The 14,558-nt window shown below is 42.0% G+C and overlaps 1 protein-coding gene across 18 annotated transcripts in view; it reads left to right on the top strand.

Moving 5' to 3' along the window:
- Positions 1 to 14,558, top strand: part of L3MBTL4 (L3MBTL histone methyl-lysine binding protein 4) — a 474,605-nt gene that overhangs the window by 156,429 nt on the left and 303,618 nt on the right. The window lies entirely within an intron of this gene.

Raw genomic sequence — 14,558 nt, 5'->3', positions numbered from 1 at the left:
AGCTAATTTTTGTATTTTTGGTAGAGACAGGGTTTCACTGTGTTGGCCAGGGAGGTCTCCATCTCCTGACCTCATGATCTGCCTGCCTCGGCCTCCCAAAGTGCTGGGGATTACAGGCGTAAGCCGCCATGCCCAGCCCATTTCTTTACAGCAGGAAACTACAACTTTTTATTTGGTTTACTTTTCATGACATCTGTTGAGTTACATCTAGTATTTGTTAGCGTGTGAAAGGGCCAGCATTTGTAATCCTGGATATGGCAGTGGGACAGGGAAGAAGAAGTATAGCAAAGAGGAAAAGAAAGGGAAACCAAATGCAGACCCCTCGTGTTCAAGAAATTATGCATGTCCTTTTGTTGTCTAGGTGGTATGCTTCACTAACAAACAGTATGAAGGTCATACCATGGAAAATGAGAACATCTAGAGCAGCGTTCTTAACCCAGCCTTTGCACCATCTACTTCTGTGAGCTTTGGAGAGCACAGCGTGGGTCTTCCTGAGACCTACTAAATCAGACCCTCAGGGGCTGGGCCTGGAAATGTGTAGCATGAGAACCTCCTGCATTCTTTGTGCAGGTTTGAGGCTGACTACCATAGAAGGTTTCAGAACTGTGCCGTTTCTGTCTAGGAGTCAGGTCCATGTTTCCCCACGTTGCTTTCACCTGATAAGACTTAGGGGGTTTCTTCCATCAAAAGGTGCAAACTCAGTAAGGTAAGGGATTTTCCTTCATGTATCCCGGCAGTGCCTGCTGTGTTGAGTGTGTTCAGATGATCAGTCGCTGTTGAGTGACTTCTAGGGAAACTCTTCTCGCTTCTGAGTGTAAAGATCTCTGAAGGTGGTTGGCTGGGACCAGGGCAGTTCAGTGTAGCTCACAGTCACCTTGCCCTTTCCCTGCTGCCCCTTCCTGCCCTTGCCACGGGGCCACTGCAGGTTGGGAGCGTAGAACAGAGTGGGCTGAAACTGGAGCTGCCTGAGAACTATCACTCAGAGGTAGCGGGGTCAAGGTCCAGGATTTGAGGTTGAGCCAAAGAACAGGTGAGGTTTGCGCCCTGATGGCTGCTGTGGCTTAGGAGTCACACCTGTGCTGTGTCCTCAGATTAGGGTCCCAGGGCAAGGGTCCTCTCTTACACACACTCTCTCTCACACACACACACACCCGCCGCCAGGATTAAATCAGATGTTTGGGTGTTAAGGATGAAGTGTGTGGACTGCTTTTCAGAGCAAGGAAAGTTTTGGCTGATGGCAGCCAAGTGCTAGATTCCCTGTCCAGCTCCTGTGTTGCCCCACATCTCAGCCCATCAGTGTATTAACATTATTCTAGAGCTTCTCCTCTAAGATCCATCAGCCAGTGCAAGAACAGCTGCAGGATTGAGAATTTCTTCCTCAGATTTTCCCTCATGACCTGGTGTTAACTAAAAAAAGACCAAAAGGGCAAATGTGGGATTTCTGTTCCTGAAATAAATCCTCATGATGGTATTGGGAACGGTGTAATCATAGGCTCTGGGTCATGTAGCTTTCCCCCTTGACTTTATAGAGAGATGACAAAAGAAGTGCTGGAAGGCAGTAAGTGGGAGGAGCACAACATTGTGGGACATACAGACAGGAGTGGGCCCCCTTGGGAGGGTGGAGAGAGTTGGAGAGACTCTTTGAGGGAGGTGAGTGGTGAGCAGGTGATGCACCCTTTGATGATTCTTTGGCTAAGGACTTTCTCAAGCTTTTGAACTCTAATATTGTCATCTCTGAAAGTAACAGCAAAGCATTAGTGTGTGAGAAAACAGACATGTTTGACATGTTGGACTGCCTTTCTCTCCAGTCATAATCTAACACTCAAGCTGCCCACGTGTTTAAGACTCTGTGTGTGCAAAGTGCCATGTAAGACTGGCCAAAACACTAAAGAACGTATGACATGGTGTCTTAGGATCTTGCCAGCTAGTTGGGATATGATATGCCCATAATAACACAGCAACAATTTGAGGTAGAATGTTAATTGCCCACAAGTAATGAATTTATTAGGCATTCCATGTGTGAGATGAGACCTCATTCAACCCTGAATGAGGAGAGAATTAAGCTCACCAATTATTACGTCTGATTTGCCCTAATAACTAAAGAAGATGCTTGTGTTCAAGATCACAGTGTTACTCTAACTTGAATTTATATTTTCAGATGAAATAAGCATTGTCTATAATTAAAAATAGATTTCAATATAATCAAAAAGGCAGATGTTTCATGCCACCTTTCCAAGAAGGAGCATCAGACTGAACTCAGTTTTATATTGACATTGTGCTTTTGACTATTAATGGTCATTTTCATTGTGTAAATATTAGTATAATGTTGTTCAGGTCAGCCAGCTGAGATGGAACCCTTCAGCTTTTGACACTGAAATGTTGAAAATAAAACTTAATTCTGTGCTTAGAAAACCCTAAAGATTCTAACAAAAGGCTCCTGGGACTGATAAATGAATTCAGTAAAGTTTCAGGATACAAAATCAGTGTACAAAAGTCAGTAGCATTTCTATACACCAATAATGTTCAAGCTGAGAGAAAATCAAGAACACAATCCCAATTGCAATAGGCACACACAGAGAAAAATATCTAGGAATACATTTAACCAAGAAGGCGAAAGATCTTTTCAAAGAGAACTACAAAACATGGCTAAAAGAAATCACAGATGACATAAACAAATGGAAAAACATTCCATGCTCACGGGTGGGAAGAATCAATATTATTAAAGTGGCCATACTGCCCAAAGCAATCTACAGATTCAACATTATTCCTGTCAAGCTACCAATGTCATTTTTCACAGAACCAAAAAAACTTACTCTAAAATTCACAAGGAACTAAAAAAGAGCCCAAATAATGAAAGCAATCCTAAGCAAAAATAACAAAGCCAGAGGCATCATATTACCTGACTTCAAACTATACTGCAAGGCTACAGAAACCAAAACAGCATGGCACTGGTACAAAAACAGATACATAGAACAATGGAACAGAATAAAGAGCCCAGAAATAAAGCTGCACACATACAGCCATCTTTGACAAAGTTGACAGAAAAAAAGCAATGGGGAAAGGACTCCCTATTCAATAAATGGTGCTGGGATAGCTGGCTAGCCATATACAGAAGATTAAAACTAGACCCCCTACCTTTCACCATATACAAAAACTAAATCAAGATTAATTAATAATTTAAATGTAAGACCTCAAACTGTAAGAGTTCTAAAAGAAAACCTAGGAGACACCATTCTCAACATTGGTCTTGAGAAAGAATTTATGACTAAATCCTCAGAAGCAATTACAGCAAAAACAAAATTTGACAACTGAGACCTAATTAAACTAAAGGGCTTCTGCACAGCAAAAGAAACCATCAACAGAGTAAAGAGACAACCTACAGAATGGGAGAAAATATTCACAAACTATGCAGATGATCTAATGTATCCAGAATCCATAAGGAACTAGATTCAATAAGCAAAAACCAATTAACCCATTAAAAATGGGCAAAAAAAGAATGAAGGAGATGGAGCAGGAGAAAGGAGAAGAAAAAAGAAGAAAAAATAAAAAATAAAAAATGGGCAAAAGACATGAACAGACACTTCTCAAAAGAAGACATACAAATGGCCAACAAACATAAAAAATGCTCAACATCACTAATCATCAGAGAAATGCAAATTAAAACCACAACGAGATACCATTTCACACCAGTCAGAATGCTTATTATTATAAAGTCAAAAAACAACAGATACTGGCAAGGCTGCAGAGAAAGAAAGGCACATGGAGTTGTTGCATGTTCATCGCAGCACTATTCACCATAGCAAAGACATTGAATTGACCTAGGTGCCCATCAGTGGTGTCATCCTCTTTCCATTGCTGTTCCTGTTCTGTTTCTGACCCTGGTCTGAGTGACTTCTCATGGGTTGTCTCTCTCCCAAATTATTCTTCTGTGGCCTTTGCAGTCCTGCCTGTGGTAAAACAAATTATGCAATTTTCCCAAGAGCTCAACATGTCGTTCCCTCCTCCCTGTGGCCAGGTGCACACCTGCTTTCCCCGGGGACTCTGCCTCCTAGGTGCCTGTGTGCCACGTCCACTCCTCCTTCAGGGTGCAGGCAGGCCTAGCCTACTCCAGCTCCCAACCACCCCTTTCTTACCCTATTTCCACTTGCATGCCCAACCCTCCCTTTCTGGTGATTTATGCAGTCATATCACTGCTATTTCCACTCTTGCTGCCTCAATAGGGTGTGTGTGCATGTGTGTCTGCTCACACTGTTCAGCTCCCTCTGCTCCCTCCCCTCCTCTACCCTCTCCCACCCAGTCCTGTTCTCACCCTGGGACATTCCTTTGCCCATGTGACAGTCCGTCTACCTCCTAAGACCTTGGGTGCCTCCACGCCAGGAACCAGTGCCCCCTTTTCAGTTCAACCCATCTGCCTTCGTGACCACACTGGCATAAGTCACAGTTGAACCTCCTCTGCAGTGGTCAACTTTAATCTCACCATCTGATTTTGTCCACTGTCTTTCCAGATTTTTCTATCCCTTATTGTTACAGCACCATTTTTTCTTTTAAGACTTGTAGTTCCTTGGTTGTCTCCCTCCTGGCTTCACATTTTCCCTGGCCAGCTCAGCCCAGTTCCTTCATGTCAGCCATTCTCTTGCCAGGATCTTCAGTCCCTTCCCTCCCTGCTGTCCTCTCCCCATCCATGCCCACCGCAATCCCAGCTCCTGACTAATGCATATTCACTGCCTAACTTCTCTACCCCAGGTGCCAAGCACTGCTGAATAGGAACCATGAGGCCTTGCAGATAGCTGTGGCCCTGCAGATGCACAGCCTCAGCGTGTAGGCATTGTCTGGCTGTCCTTCTGTGTTGTTAGTCTGGGCTCTCTCTGTTCCCTAGGAAAGCAGGTCTATGCTGGCAGGCATCTTTCCTCCCACCTGAAGCCTTCAGTCCCTTACTGCATGTGGTGAGACCTTCCACTGCCCCCTGCAGACCAACACTCAGCACACCTCTTCCTGCCTCTTTCCCCTGTGGTCCTGGAAGAAGTGTCCCTTCTCTCCAGCCTCCTGCATCTGTGCTCTGCATCCTTTCCATTCCTCCCTTTTTAGAGATCTTACTCCATCAGTTATCTCATGGCCTGCCTCTAAGTTGACGTTTCTTCTCTTTTGAACATTTCGTTTTAGAGCCGGGCGAGGTGGCTCATGCCTGTAATCCCAGCACTTTGGGAGGCCGAGGTGGGTGGATCACCTGAGGTCGGGAGTTAGAGACCAGCCTGACCAACATGGAGAAGCCCCATCTCTACTAAAAATACAAAATTAGCCGGGTGTAGTGGTGCATGCCTGTAATCCCAGCTGCTCTGGAGGCTGAGGCAGGAGAATCACTTGAACCGGGGAAGTGGAGGTTGGGGTGAGCTGAGATTGCGCCATTGCACTCCAGCCTGGGCAACAAGAGCGAAACTCCATCTAAAAAAAAAAAAAATAGAAAAAGAAAAAAGAAAAGAAAAGAACATTTCCTTGTAGAATGCAAATATGCTCAAGTTTCTTCCATCTTTATGAAAAAATAGTGTCCCTTGGTTCTGCATTTTCCTCCCTAACTCATCTCCTTAGTCCAGACTGGCTTCTTGAAATTTTAGACTGCATTTTCTCTTTCTGGATTTTTCTAACTTTCTTTCCCACCTCCAGCCTCCGCAACCTGACCTTTGGGTCAGTTCATCCAACTCCTTAACTGCCATCCCACTGAGTCGCAACACAGCTCCTGTGCCCCCTCCCGGGTCTTTCTCCTGGTCTTCACGCCTCTTCACCTGGAGGGCAGGCAGACCTCAGAACATCCAGACCTTTCAGCCCCCCTCGGTGGGACCAGCTCCCGGGGCTCTGTGTCCCTGTGAAGGACTCTGTGCTCGGTTCCCCTTCAGCCAGCTTGTTCCACCCTCTCCTCTTTGCTCTGTGTATGTTTGGCAGTCTAATCTGCTCCAGCTTTGCCTCATAATTGTTCTATTGCTACTCTCACTCTGCAGCACTACTGCCTTCATTTATGGTGCACCCTGGGTTTTTTTCCACATGCGTTTTTACAGCAGTTCCTTAAGCGATTTTTCTCTGTCCAGGCTGGCCCTACCTTTCACCTTGCCTGCACGCCTTGCCGGAGGGATCTTTGTGAATTGTGGTTTCTTTGTTTATCAGTTGTGTACTTAACACCTCTGGCTGCTTTTTGTGCCATTCTATGTGGTTATGTGTGGGTGTGTTTTGTCTCTCGGTGAAATTATGATCTCCTGGAAGCCTGACTTGGGTTTCTTTCTTCTTGTTTTAGTTCCTCTCTGCCTTCTGGTTCCCGGGAGAGGTTCGTATTGTTTGCTGGTGCTTTTACCTGCACTGCCTCAGTAAGCCCTCCACTGCTTCCCCTCACTGTGTGGAGGCACCTCCCTGACTCTTAGTTGATTTAACTGAAAACAGCAGATAATATCACTTACTTCTCAGGGATTTTCTTGAAGAATTCCACATCGTGTATATCAAGTGTCCAGCATACTACAGTGTCTGGCATATACATGACTTTCTTTTTTTTTTTTTTTTTTGAGATGGAGTCTCGCTCTGTCGCCCAGGCTGGAGTGCAGTGGCGCAATCTCGGCTCACTGCAAGCTCCGCCTCCCGGGTTCACGCCATTCTCCTGCCTCAGCCTCTCCGAGTAGCTGGGACTACAGGCGCCCGCCACCACGCCCGGCTAATTTTTTTGTATTTTTAGTAGAGACGGGGTTTCACTGTGGTCTCGATCTCCTGACCTCGTGATCCGCCCGCCTCGGCCTCCCAAAGTGCTGGGATTACAAGCGTGAGCCACCGCGCCCGGCATGACTTTCTTAAATACAAGTGGTTCTTAAAATCACTCTCTCGTCCCTTGCTTTTCCCACTGCCTTTTCTCAGCCCCTCTTGGTAGCCCTGTGTGCTCCGACCGCCGACCTCCCATTTATTCAGAACACTAGCCCAGCCTGGCCTCCGCAGACCTTGTGCTTGCCAGAACTTGCCTCGGTTCTACCACAGTCCTCTATCCTTCCAGCCTGGCCTGCCCACGGTGGGTGTTCCTGTCTCTGTCTCCCGATCTGCATTTAAGAGTGGGTGCCCAGCGGGAAACCCACTGTCCTTGGAGAAGAATCCTTAGTGGGTCACGTTGTTCCCAGCCTCCTCTCTCCTGCCTGATGACTCACCAGCTTTATTCATGATGAAAACAGAAGTGGTTCCTCATTTCATCCCCTTTCTCTCTAAACAAGGCACAATCGTGGCGTTCCCACCTCCCCCTACTTTCTTGTCCTGCTCTACCTCCTTCCCCTCTTCATAGCTATTATTATAATCTAGTATGATTTCAGAAAGAAATACTGTATGTCCTGAAAAGGAAATTCCAGCCTTCTGCAGGATAATAGGGTTGCATTTATTTTTGGGAGGGGCTGGGGGTTGTTGGAGGAACAGAGGCACCTTCCTGGTTTAACCTCCTAATTGTCCTAGAAACAAGACAGCCTTATTTGAACACATTCCTATTCTCTCTCTGTCTTCCTTACTTGAAATCTAAGTAAAGGGAATTCACCCTACCCCAAATTTAAGTTCTTCACGTATGCCTGAATTATATTTTAAAAATGGAATTTTTCTATCTATGCCTATACATTAAATAGAATCTGAAAGATGTGCACATGTGCATTTTGTTTTTGATAGTCTGAATTTGTATTTAGCCCTGCAGGTGCAGGAAGATTGTTCTGTGGAAATTCCTATTTGTTAAAACTCCTTGTGAAACTTTGAGATACCCAGAACCTTTCCAGCCAAAAGAGTTTAGTCAGATACCAAGTGTTTGGGCTGTGAACATGCTTCCAAATTACTTGGCAGTCACTGAGAACACTATCACTGTTTTAATATAGATGCTTCTTAGTACTTTAAATATTAATCATTAGCCAAATGATGACCATGTCTGGCTTTTTAGTACTTTTGTAAAGTGCAGTGAAATATTTTATACATTCTAATATGCTTGGAACCAAATTATAACCTGAGTCTGTATCCTCTTTTTAATTGCCTAAACTGTTTGCTTGTCTACCTATTCTTTTTTTTTTTTTTTTTGCCTTTTATATGTATTTTGTTGCCTCCAGTTTTAAGGTAACTTCATTGGTATTTAACAGTACTCCCAGGGGCAAAAAAAGCATTTTTTGAAAGAATACTGTGTGCATTATATTGAGATGTTTGGTTGGAGTTTAAATCACAAGGCATATCGAGACCAAAGAAGGAACTATATTTTAAAAATAGAGTGTGGCCTTGTGACATGAAGTCATTTAAGATGATTACTTGCTGGGGCTCTGAAGGGCAGAAAGAATTTCCATTCATGTTCATTTCCCATAGTTTCTAAAGGTCTAAGTTGTGGGGCAGAATTGAAGATACATCCTGATGTGGTTCAGATGCTTTTCCTACATTTAGAATCTGTGTCTCTGAAATGGTGATTGAAAGTACCAGGGCTGCTGGGAAATAGTTGAGCAGATCTGAAGTCTGGAACCAGGCAGTCAGATCAGGACTGCTTTTTAGTTCCTAGTAGGGGTATGAAGCCCCTGTAACAGGCTGCTTATTTGCAGTTCCAGCTGGAAGCTGAATGTCAAGTTCAGAGCTCTTCAGAAGGAGGAGAAATCAAAGAAGAAAATGGTGGCATTCGGAATCAGGGGTAGACACGACTTCTCGTTTAATTAAAGGAAATATGTATTAGAAGTAGCCTTGTCTATTTTCTCTGGGAAGAGTTTAGTCATTGGGGGAAAAATATGTGAGTTTATTGTTTCAGACACTAGACTCAGAGGATTTGTGGAATCAATTCGGTGATGGCCAGTGAATTATCAAACAATTTGAGAAGTTATTTTAAAAAGTTCTTTCTATGCAGTCCTGTATTATGAATGGTGTGGGTTCTTTTTCTATGTTCATAAATGATCTTTGCTGGTCTAAGATTGCCTAGACCGAGTGGTGTTTTACCTGCTCCAGTATGTGCTTTGTTTTTGTTTCTGAGACCATAATTCAATCAGTGGTTAGGATGCACATTAAAATGTTTATTATGCAGCCAAATTTCTTGCTATCAGTAGCTTCTGGGGAAATGAGGATTTTGCAATTGAAATTCTAGCAGAATGGATTCACAAAAAGCCAATAAGAACTGCATTCACTTAACTTATTAAAGCATATTTTTGTTGAGCCCTGAGTTCTGTTTCTCTATTTGTAGAATGCCTCTTGCTATATAATCTTGGCAGCAGTTTAGGATTCTAAGTTCAGAATTAATCTATGAAAAATGTTCAAAATAACAAGGAAGTAGTCTCTAAAATGAAAGTTTAAAAATACACCATCAGCCATCCTTCACTGCCATCTTAACTGCAGCTTTGTGGCAAGTTCTGTTTAATTATGTAGGTGATGATTTTCCCCATCAGCCAAACAAATAGATGGCAAAAAAAAAAAAAAAAAAAAAAGGGTGTCACTTTGAAAAAGCGGAATTTGAAGCATGCCTTGCTGCCTGGCCTGTATCCCCATGATGAACAACTGCAGTGAACTGCTGTGTTCTGCTTACTGAAGTCTTCCAAATGTGTATTATTTAGTCAGTGGGTTGATTAATGACAAATCCCCTTGAAGGGTAGCCATGTGGCTCTTAATCTGTTTTTGTGTCTTAGACCTCTTTGAATATCTAATGAAAGCTATTGATACTATCCTCAGGGAATTAGGGTATCCTTAGGGAATAATAATATCCTTGGGGAAATGCTTTTATCCATTTGCACCCAAAATTTTGTATAAAATTCAAGAGGATTCTAGAACGCCCAAAGACATCATGAACCCCACTCTGACTCCACTATTAAAAACAGCTATATTAAGGTGTAGTTTGAGCAAGAATAGAAAAAGAGGCAAATGTGTGTATGTGGTGAGTGTGTGTATGTGTATTAGTGTATATAATATTTTAAGTTCTCTGTTTTCTGTGATTAAAACAAGAGAAAGCCAGAAGAAAATCTAACATTCTTATTAAGTGCCACTGTTAACTCAGGTAAAAATCATAAAGTTTCTCAAGGAAAAAGCAAGGAAGGAGCTTCGTAAACTCTTATAGTCTTCCATTGTCTTGCAGTAAATAGACTTTTATGATGAAAGGATTTATTGCAAGATTCCTGGAAGAACATTGGAGCTGTAATAATGCAACAGAAAGTTGGAAGGATGCAGCCTGTGGTTGTTCATGAGCTTCCCATGAAGTCTTTGAAAGTGTTGATAGATATCATTACCATTATCAAGGTGAAAAGTAGCATTATGGAAAATTTGATAATTTATTTCAAGCCTGAAATGTGGGCACCACCTTAAAATCCTCTGCCTCCCTTGTCCTCTGCCTCCAGCCAGGCATCAGGCACTGCCCATTTTACCCCCTAAGTAGGTACTGAATCTGGCCACTTCCCCCATTCCCAGTCCTACTTGCACTGGCTGAGGTCCTCATTATCACTTGTCAAGGCTGTTGCAACTTTCTAAATGTAATAGAACTTGGCAGTTAAGTGCACAGGTCAAGGGTTGAATTTGAATTCCAGGTTTTTGTATTGACCAGTGTGCAAACAGAGCAATTTGTGAATAACTGTGAGCCTTAGTTTCTTCATGTGTGAAATGGGGATTGTCAAAGTTCCAGTATAGGGTTTTTTGTTTGTTTGTTTGTTTTGAGACGGAGTCTTGCTCTGTTGCCAGGCTGGAGTGCACTGGCGTGATCTTGGCTGACTGCAACCTCTGCCTCCCAGGCTCAAGCGATTCTCCTGCCTCAGCCTCCCGAGTAGCTGGGACTACAGGTGCACACCACCACACCCAGCTAATTTTTGTATTTTTAGTAGAGACGGGGTTTCACCACGTTGGCCAGGGTGGTCTTGATCTCTTGACCTTGTGATCTGACCGCCTTGGCCTCCCAAAGTGCTGGAATTACAGGCGTGAGCCACCGCGCCTGGCCCCAGGGGGTTTTAAGGCTTACGTAGTTGACTTAGACACTGTACATGGCATATGGCAGATTCTCAATTATTGACAGATACTTAAAGCCTTTTTAACATCTTCTACTTCTAGTCTTGCCACCTTTCTAATCAATTTCCCCCACCGCTGCTAATAAGATGCAAGAATATTTTTTTGCATCTTTTGCTGGTGCTTTATCAATTAAGAATGAAATAAAATTTTCTTAGCAGGACATATGAGTTTTCTCATGGCCTGCATCCTGCCTGCTCATTTAGTGTCACCATCACTTGATTATGTGTATGTGTCGATTTTTTAAGAATTACTATGTCATTTAACACTTTTAACAAGACAGAAGGATATAAAAATAAAGGGGTCACTCTCTGTCTGTTCTCCTCTCTAGATGAACCATTCAAAATAATCTGATGTAAATCTTTCTAGATTTGTATATATGTAGTTATGTAGATATGTAAATCATGTTTATATAAATAGCTGTTTGGTGTTTTTTCTTTTGATAAAAAATGACAACACACCATATGCTTATCTAACACTTGCTTAATATTGATTATGGCTGTCATTCTGCCTCGGCAGATCCAGTGATGTGTCTTGCTTTTTTCCTTTTTTTGAGACAGAGTCTTGCTCTGTCACCGAGGCTGGAGTGCAGTGGTGCGAACTTGGCTCACTGCAACCTCTGCCTCCCAGGTTCAAGCAATTCTTCTGCCTCAGCCTCCCAAGTAGCTGGGATTACAGGTGCCCACCACCATTCCCGGCTAATTTTTTGTATTTTTAGTAGAGATGGGGTTTAGCCATGTTGGCCAGGCTCTTCTTGAACTCCTGACCTCAGGTGATCCACCCACCTCGGCCTCCCAAAGTGCTGGGATTGCAGGCATGAGCCACAGTGCGTGGCCTGTTTTGCTTTTTTTAAACAGCTGCATTGTATTCCATGGTCATGTCTATTACTTCTCCATCTAAAAGTATTTTTTGTGTATGATATTGTGGTGGGAATCTACCTTAATTGTTCTTTCCAAATTGGTAGTCATGTGTTCTGATGCCATCTTCTTTGCTCTGCAGTCTGCAGAGCCACCTTTATTTATATTAAATCCCCACACTTAGGAGTGCCTTTTATAGACTCCCCATGACACTGTATTCACACTTTTGGCAGCTGGGGATAACTTAATGGCCATAGGTGGTACATATTCGACCACCAATTTTAGATATTTGAAACATTTATTGTATTTATAATTATGAAATAAAAAGTTAAAAATTATGAAGTCTTTAATTAGCAAGGGGGATGGTGATGCTTATGACTTTTGGTAATGTTCTAGCATCCTGACCAATCACTCAAACAGGAAAGCCAGATACGCTTACATTGTGGCCTTGGGCATATCATCTGTAAAATGTGCATAATAACACTTACTGCATAGGGTTTTTATGATGATTTAATGTGTTAATATTTGTAAGTACTTAAAACAGTATCTGGCACAATGTTAAAAGGCATTTATGTATGACTTGATAAAGGATGGCTGAGGCTCTGTAACTATTCCTTCTCAATCTTATATTCTTCCTTTCTCTTACTGAGAAAATTGTATCTAACCATTCTAGGTTTCTGGCTACAACAGCAAGTGTTTGGTGGTTTCTCATACAGTTCTCAATCATGCTGTTTATTCAGACCAAACATAAACTCAGAGTCCTTTTGCTTCAACAAATGCGGAGTCGACAAGACTCTCACACTCAAAACCTGGCAGGTTGGTTCTCCCTACTTTAACGAAGCCTGCAAGGGCCTTCCTAACTTTCTCTTTGGTTGTATTCATCTTGGAAAATACTTCTTCATTCTTCATGTTCTCTTCTGTAGCATTTGAATTATTTTTGACATTACTGATAACGTGATTGATTTTTTTTTCCATTGAGTGAAGAAAGTCATCAAATTTTGTCAAAGAGTGAAATTCTCTGTGGTCAAGCTGTTTATATCACAGTTCGCCTATGTAAGACTTCCTCATATCTCACCCTTCAAATTTAAAATAGTGACATTTTGTCCCCCAAGGGACACATTGGAACAATTTTAGATGTGAAAGATGTTGCTGAGATAAACCATTTGAGCAGGCTGCTGAATTCATGGCAAAGGCCTTTGTGTAGTAAGAAATTTTGTTTTTGTCATCTGCATATAAAATTCCTCCTGTGAACATCTTTCCCTTTGAGAGCCATTGTGTGAAGGTTTAGAAATTAGTGGCCTGAGGTCCTTGCCCAGTTCTTTGTATAACATATTAAAACATGTGCCTCGGTGGCCAGGATTTGATTGCAGGCCCAATTTCCCCCACCTTTCTCAATGCTGAATTAAAATAAGGAAAATATTGTTGACTGCCTACCTGTGCCTTTGAATAAAATAGAATATCGAGGGGCATTCAGTTGGAATCTTGCATTTATATCACTTGAGCACTCTTCTGTGATACACCCCTAGCTGATGCTTTGCTAGCACTGATGGCCACAGACCTTCCCCACTCTATTGTGGTTCACAAAATAATCATGACAAAGCATCATCTGTTCTGTCTCATAATGTGGAGTGGATGGCACACACATATAATAATTATTGCTTTTCGGAATTTCACCAGTAGCTTGTCTTCAGTTTCTCTAGGCATGGTGATGGTGTTTTTTTTTTTTTTTTTTCCCTCATGTTATGGCTCATTTTACAAGCATTTTAAATAATAGTATACAATTTGTACCTGCTTTTGTCAAGAGGTGTGGAACTTTGAATAATGTTTCTTTTCCTTTATTAGTGACAAAATAAATCAATTTCATATGAGAAAATGTTATTTAGTGGCTGTTTGGGAAAAGAAAATGATGAAGCGAAACACCTTAACTTTTGTACTCAAGAGCAGTGGCTCTTCTTTGGAAACGTCCTTGGGGCCTTCCATGGCCTCTAGCCAGGTTTCGTTTTGCCTGTTTACTTGCCACTGCTGTCCCTTTATGTGGAACACACAGCTGGCAGATTTTCACAAGACGCAGGTCCTTAGCTGTACTCGGCTACTAAACTGGTTGTGTGACCTAGAGAAAGTTTATTCACCCTTCTGGGCTTGAGTCGATCTGTAAGTTTTTCCAGGTCTCTGAACCTTATGATTTTTTATGACTGAATTTAATGGGCCTATTGTTTGCTTTAAGTATGTGATTCTAGTTATCTTTTCTTACCATAAAATATAATCTTATAAGCACAGTATCAATTATATTAATTAAACATAAGATTTTTAAAAAGGAAAAAATTTTTTAAATCTGTCATGAATAAACCATTGAACAGAGAAGAGAGACTGATGAAAGGCAGTGATATTTCTCACTAAATGTTGCCTTTCAGATTGTTAAAATGAACGTTTTATTTTTTATTTGAAACCCCCCAAGAAATGCTGAGTCGGTTTTAGCTATGTAATGTTACTTGCGACATTATAGAAAGCTCCCAAATGTTCCATTGGGAAACCAATTTGAAAGGCTGACAAGAGTAACATTGATCATCTTCACTTCTGGCTGGGAAGTATTGTCAATGTCTCAAATTTATCAATCGTGTGATAAGACGATATAGTTTGCTCAAAATAACACTGTTTCCTCCCCACCCCTAATTTTGTAGGGTTTCAGTTTTGTTAAAACATGAACAATGTTCTTTC

This window comes from Symphalangus syndactylus, chromosome 1 (assembly GCF_028878055.3).
Source record: "Symphalangus syndactylus isolate Jambi chromosome 1, NHGRI_mSymSyn1-v2.1_pri, whole genome shotgun sequence".
Lineage (NCBI taxonomy): Eukaryota > Metazoa > Chordata > Mammalia > Primates > Hylobatidae > Symphalangus > Symphalangus syndactylus.
This window is presented reverse-complemented; position numbering and strand designations above follow the sequence as displayed.